This window comes from Malaya genurostris, chromosome 1, assembly GCF_030247185.1.
Source record: "Malaya genurostris strain Urasoe2022 chromosome 1, Malgen_1.1, whole genome shotgun sequence".
In the NCBI taxonomy this organism is placed as follows: Eukaryota; Metazoa; Arthropoda; class Insecta; order Diptera; family Culicidae; genus Malaya; species Malaya genurostris.
Window position 1 is genome coordinate 148,157,006 of NC_080570.1, and position 7,337 is coordinate 148,164,342.

Below are 7,337 nucleotides of genomic sequence, written 5' to 3' on the forward strand. Positions count from 1 at the left end.
ACCGAAGATGCAACTTGTTTTCATTTCTAAATATTTCATTTCAAAATATTGTTTCTTTCAATGTTCCTAACTGAGTGTTATTCAAAGCATCTTGCAACTGCTGGAAATATTTTTCGTTATTGCTATAAAACCACAAAAGCACTCACCCTTCAAAGACAAGAACAGATGAAACCACCGTTGGAGCGCCCCTCTCTCCTCTCTAGTTTGACAGTTCACTTTCATTCAGTAGAAACTTGACTAAATCGTTTGCATATTGCATAAAAGTAAGGCAGTTAAATCGTCTGGAATTTGATTCGGAACTCAGTATGAATTCTCCTAGGATTCCAAATCAGATGCAACAACCGACACGGTTCGGTTCGGACACGGTTATTGCATCTGATTCGGTATCCATTGAGAATTCATACTGTGTTCCGAAGCAAATTCTAGCAAATAGCCGACGAAATTACACCAATATCCCAAATGTATGCAAGTATATCTTTGTACATACCTGCGATACGATTTTGATATTAAAGCTTCTCTTCGCCAAGCTTGTGTTCAAGTTTTGTATGCAAGAAGTTATTTTTATAGCGTTAAATTTCTCTACCATTCTGCGATTTCGGTTGAAGCGATGAACTTCTTGTCATTATCAATCGAGTTCATCTTATATAAATTAGAAATTAATCTTAAGCACTCAAAATTTACCCTGGGGTAGATGTCAAATTCTCAGGCGAAACAACATTACATGGAAATTCATCCGAGCTTGCATGACACAAGATTAGAGCATACCATCGTTTTATGGCACTTTTTGTCTTGCTGTCTAGCAACAACCTACCGCTAGCATGCTACGCATATGACTGAAACGTTAGCTATAATTTTGCTTCTATTTATAGATTCGCGTGCTTCCAACAGCTTCGCTTTTGCATCGATTGACCAATCAGAGCGATGCTTTCTCTTTGATGTATCGCTTACCCCTCCAAAACCGTCGTTTATGGCAGGGAAATCCGATATGTCGGAGATTTTTAGCAGACAAAATAGGACACTGCTCGCTACTAAATCAAAATTTCAATCGTTTATAATTGAAAATACGTGGCTTGATACATTCAAATCGAATCTAAGAAATATTTCCAATCAAATAATGAAATAATATTAATAATTGATACAAAATATACTGAGCTATGAGTGTTTAAAACCTGACCACATTTCTACGAGTATTTTTTCTTGCGTTTCTAATTTGCACCCCTATATAGAAAATAAAGATGTGTTCCACATCAAAAAATTCTGTAAAATTTTTGCAACCAATGTAAAATTTTGCAACCATCAGAGTGTTTGAATTCAAAAAAGCGAGTACACTTCGCTGAGAGATAGAGAAGTGCTGTCTACTTAACATCAATCGATTTAGATCGATTTTTTAAGCACTATTTTTACAAAATAAATAATGTTTGCGTATAGAACTGATTAGCCACAGAAATACGTTCTTGAAATTGAAATTCTATTTCTAAGTTTGTCGATTCGGGATCTATAAACTGACAAAAAGGTAGGGAGAAATTCATAGTTTCTTCACTTGAGCTTCTCAGTGGAATTCAAAAATTCTTTATCTTCAATTTGTATGCTGATTTGATACGTATTTCATCTACTACTTGTGGGCTTGTTTAACGTCTGAACAAGAAATATGTATTTTCGTCAATAGGACACGTCTCTTTGAGATGAATCAATTAAATTAATTACTTGTTCGTCCCATTTTGAATCACGTTCCTCAATTTTGGCACGGCCTACTCGAACTTCTTTCCATCAATCTCTCTGTCCCCGTATGTGTGTATGTGTGCGTTCATGCATGGAAACGTCACTTGGTGACTAGCCTACTACGAAACGGGGCTTGCCTGCCTGAACGAAAATATCGTCCGGCTGTTCGGCCAATATGAGTTGCTCGTTTGATATAATTAGCAGTGGAGGAACTACCGACTGGCAACAACCCGGCCAATCTTGAGAACCTTCCAATCCAATTACTTCTCCTGTTATGAAAACTGATGATATTCGCAGCTAGATATGATTTTGCTATATTTAGCAGCAAACTTTCCAGTACCAGTACAAGTTGACTTCAATCGACAACAAACGTAGACAGGAAACAGCCAATTCGCTCGCTATATTTAGAGGGTACGCGAGCCCTAATTCAATTGGCCCGAGGTACGTTTTACCAATCAGGGTACGTTACCGGATACCCGACGGAAATAGGTGAAATTCAGCCATTCAGCCTGGGCTCAGCTGGGAAGCGGTCCGTCACGAACCGGTCGCTGTTCAGCGTGTTAAGATCAAGCAGTTTTTTCATCGCTTTCGTGCCCAATCACGCGGTAAACCCTTCGGCAAGAACCATAACCGAATTAAAAATGAACGACGAGCATACCCAGCTGAATGTGAGTCTGGTCTCACGAGTACCTTGCGTGTAGGCCCGGTCCTGAATTCCCGGAATTTAATTGAAGGAGAACGAAACGCCCACGTGCTGAAAGCAATTCTGACTCCGTACCCCGTACCGAGTATGGTAGCGTCTTTAAGTCGATGACAGCACGATGGAAAACTAACGAAAAGTAATATTGATCAGGTACCGAAGGCGAGGAGAAACACAAATTCTTTGCTGGCAAAAAAAAAAATGAATGTTACACCTTCCCCCCTTCCCTGATGATAGCTTTCATAGAGCTGTCTTTTATCGGATCACTTTGCTGTCAATCAGATAGAGAGAGAGAGGGAGAACGTTAGCTGGATTTCTCATCACAAATTGTCTTAAAATTATCTTGTCCAAATTCAGTGCTCCCCCCTCCAACACATGCTGCAGGGTCGTATGGTTATAAACATGGCGCTCATAATTTTCACCCGCAAGTCAGTCCGTTGCTTCGCCTACCGTTCCGAGTCTTGGCGAGTGTGTGGCGGGCGAAGGCGAAATGGAAGATAACCCCGTGGAAAATATGTCAGACTGTGTTACAGAGGAGACCGTATTTACTGCCGAGAAAAAGGTACGTACTGTAGGCTGTAGTGTCTTACGGTGGGATTAGTGGGTGGGTATCTTAGAAGGAGTTGGACGGTGTCGGAAAATGAATGAATATACTACAGGCGATAATCTGTTGCCCAAACCTTTTTCTGGTTGCTCCTGCTCCTGCTGCTACTGCTGCTGCGGCCGCTGCTCGCTCGTGATAGCTGGGATCGAGATTCCGATGATGGTGGTGGTATTCCGTGGGGCCCACCAGGAGGAGGTTGTCCGCCGATGTCGTTCCGACTGGTTCTGTTTCCGTACGATACGTTCGCCCGAAGCAAGACTGCAGTCCACCGGAGATATGTGGGTAAATATTTTGGTTCAGACGTAACAAGGCATAGCAGCACTCCGGGCAAGACTCCTGCTGCTGCGGCTGCTGGTTCTGCTCCTGTCGACTGCTACAAAAATGCTCCGTCTTTGCGTCCGAATCGGGATCACCCTCCTCCCGCGTGTGTGTGTTAATCCTTTGGCAATCGATCCGCACTACCCACCCCTTCACTCGTTCCCACCCCACCACGGGGCGGTTCCCACAACCGTGTCTCGGGAACTCGCACGCGTTTTTACTTTACGCTCTGTACACGGCAAAGACGAAACGGGAAAGAGCTCGGAAGGGCTTTCATCATCGGAGCTGCACAGTTTAACAGTTTTCAAAGGAAAGGGCTTCACTTTTGCAACTTCTGCACTTTAGGAAAAGGCAATTTTCCACAGATCCATTCCTGTGTTCGGGTAGGAGCGAGATAACAAAAAAAAAACGAGCACACACCGCGCGCGACTGTTCCGTGGGCAAAACAGGACCCAAATCTGGAACAGGAGGAAGAAAAATCAATTCTCGGGATGGTTCCGAACAGGCCAGGCTGCCCACGGGGTTCACTACACACACTCTGGCTGGGAAACGGCGGGGAGGAGTTTTCCTTGCTGCTTACTTTTTTTTACACACAACTTTCACACAAAACCGTTTCCCGTGGAGTCCGCAGTGAAGTGGCAGCCTTTTCTTCTTGACGACCGCGTATAAAATGTTTGCTACCGAGACACTTCCTGGATTAACGTTACTGGTTTGCTCCACTCCGCCGTTGTATGTATGCGTGCGCTATGTGGCTGGCTGGATCCACTGGTCTTCACGCTCCCAATCCCGTCGGGTTCGGATCACACTTTTCTTACTTTTCATTTCCTCTGAACGAATCATGGTCGGCACTCTCCATCGAACTGGCACTGCCGATAAATGGTTCTCTCACTCTCGCGAGTGAGAACTGAGAAGAGCACTGGAAAATAACGAAAACGATGTCCGGGCTGCCAGAAAGCCAGAACTGGCGGCAGATTAGAATATGTTATCAGCTTGGATTTCGAATTTTATTTTTTGATTTTTAAACTGAATCCTAACTCTGGATTCTTCACTGATTTTGGAACTGAATTTAGTTCCTTGATTTATGTTGGGGAATTCTGGAACTAAATGTTCTGGATTCGAATCTAGAATACAGATTTAGGATGCCAACTTTAATTTATTCATTTACAAAATTCAATCCAAAAATCCAAATGAAGGTCCAAATGAATTTTAGACCTGGATTCTGAAACTAAATGCTGGATTTCTACTCCGAACTGAATTTTGGAGCAGATGACTGAATCAGATTTTGGTATCTGAATTTCAAATTTAGAATTTAATTCCTATATTCAGTTTCACAATTTAATTCCTGAGTTCAGTTCCAGAATTCAGAACCTGCACACTAGAACTAAATTCGGAACATGGATTTCGCAGCTAGATTTTGGAACTGAATTAAGGTTCGGAATTCAAAAACCGAATTTATTACCTGATCTGTTGATCTGGATTCCGGACTTTAATTCTGCAATTGAATTCTCAGCCGGTTTAAGTCTTGTTTCAAATTTAATTCTTGAATCCAGTTCCAGAATTCAGTTCTGGTTCAGTATTTTAGTTCTGATGTAGATAAATTAATGATGGCAAAAAGACTCAATAGTTGTAAACAGTGGACAAATTTTGTAAATCGGGTTTTTAGGTCCCTTAATATATACCCAAAGGTTAATGCGAAGTTTACCTCTACTGAGTATCTGCAGAAAGTTATTTATTCCGTGTTATTTAATTGTATGGTAGAATATCTATATTCGGAAGTTTGAAAGAAACATGTCAATCCAAATGACTAAGTTACCAAGTGTCAGCCTTTAAAAAAAATGTAGCGTTTAGACCTAAAAATATTCCAACTGAACAATGAAACATTGAAAGATGAGTTAATTGTACATAACAAACTGTTTCCTATCTGGAGAGAAAGTAATTTTGGATTGATGAGCAGTTTTCTCATTAAGAAAGGTTTTGCAATCTTTTGAATAACTGACTAGTCAAGCGAATGGCATATAATTCGATTTAGTTCATCGAGCTGAGCAATGTCTGTGTGTGTCAAATAATCTCATTAGGTTTTCTCGGAGATGGTTTTACCGATTTTGACAAACTTAGATTCTAATGAGAAGTTTCGTGGCCCCATACGGAACTCATGAGTTTCATCCGTATCCGACTTCCGGTTCCGGGATTATAAGGTAAAATGTGTTAAATATTGTATACTGTCACTTAAAGCGGCGAAACAAACGGCTGTCATACCATCCCAAATTTCATTTCTTAATCGGTAGCTTTTATCAGTAGGCTGCCGGCCTATTCTGGTTCCTGGTTTTCTATTAATGACGGTAGATAATTGTCGTATACTTAAAACTGGATCTTACTCACTTTTATCATAGAGATGAAAGAACCAATATTCCCAATCTTAGATATCATGCTCCTACCAAAAGTTAAGCATATTTTTTGAATTCATTAAAAGTTTACACCGTCGTTTAGAGTACGATATTAAAATCATATTTAATCTTCGAAATTCGAATAAAAACGTAGATTTTGTAAGGTATACGTACGTATACGTATACGTACGATTATACCGGTTCTCGGATTCCGGTGTATACTTTTTGTATTGTCAATAATATTGTCTCTTATGTGGGCTGCTAATAATAGTTCAGAATCCGATATGCGGGCCTCTTTATTATAATAATGTTTAGTTACGATAATATATTTGTTACAATAGATTATGACGTTGCAGTGAACATTTTAAACATAGCATGCTCCAACAGGCGAGGATCCTACTAACGAATTCTGGCTGTGGTATGAATTATGTGACATTTAAATAAAATTACCACGGTTAAATTTTCTATGCGGGCTTCAATTACTTTATAGAGTGAGGGAAACTTAGAAAGCAAAAATAAAAATTCAAAAATTCCAATGTTATAAAGACAACAAATTGTATGCAGCTTCTTTGAGAAATCTGTAAATTTACAGACAAATCTGGTATCTGTGCTTATGATGTATATTCTTTAAAAAAAACCCTGTGATTTTACATCGTATTAGATGCACTTAAATGGAGCGTCGCAGTTCACGCAAATTTACGTTGAAGAACATTTAATATTGTGTCTAAAGCTCCATGACATGAAATTCATTGAAATAAAAAAAAGAACACTGATGTAGTAACCGCTGCGACTTTAACCGAAAATCATTTCACAATTTTACAGGTGACTTAATCCCTCATACGATGTAATTCATAAAGACCTAATTTGTCAAATGACGGAAAATTTTATTTGTAATGGCTTAATGTTATATGAGCTTGAATTTTACTGGTTTCGACTGCAACTTGCGTTCTACTAGCAGGTGCGACTGTATGAATTTAAATGCACCTTTTACCGGCCAAGCAGATGCCTGCTTCTGTGGCTCAGTCGATTATCAGACGGACTTGCGATAAAATGATTCTCGGTTCAAGTCGCGGTGGGTTGCTACAAAATTCTTTTTTTTTATTTCAATGAATTTCATATCATGGAGTTTTAGACACAATATTAAACGTTCTTCCACGTAAATTTGCGTGAACTGCGACGCTCCATTTATGTGCATGTAAAAATTTTTAAGTGTATAGGTCATGAGAATTTGCAGGTTCGTTTGACTTCCTGAGTAGTCTGTTGATTGAACGCGTTCCATAGTGAAGATGCAATTTTGACAGTTCAGTACCGTGGACAGAAACAATTGTGCGAAATGAGAAAAAAAAACGAACGTTTCGTGTTTTTTTTTATGATTCTTCTTTGTCGTTTCGACCTATTTATGGCTTCGCTTGAATGACCAAGTAGTTAAAAGGTTCTCAAATATGAATAAAAAACGCGTGCACGCGTTCTGAATTAACAAATAAAGAAAAGTTAAAAATGTCTATTTAAAATTTGACTTGCGAAATTAGAATGAACAACGGAATTAGTAACGACAAAAAATAAATGATTTTCATTGGTGACATAAACAGCCTAAACTACGTCTTGCGAATAT

At 39.6% G+C, this 7,337-nt stretch overlaps 1 protein-coding gene across 1 annotated transcript in view; it reads right to left on the reverse strand.

Moving 5' to 3' along the window:
- The window catches only part of LOC131426153 (protein unc-13 homolog B), an 81,164-nt gene extending 77,024 nt beyond the window's left edge, over positions 1 to 4,140 (reverse strand). The window contains exon 1 of the mRNA XM_058588621.1: positions 3,100 to 4,140. The gene's annotated coding sequence lies outside the window, so the exon portion shown is untranslated. The remainder of the gene's footprint in view (positions 1 to 3,099) is intronic.
- Between the last annotated feature and the right edge of the window lie 3,197 nt (positions 4,141 to 7,337).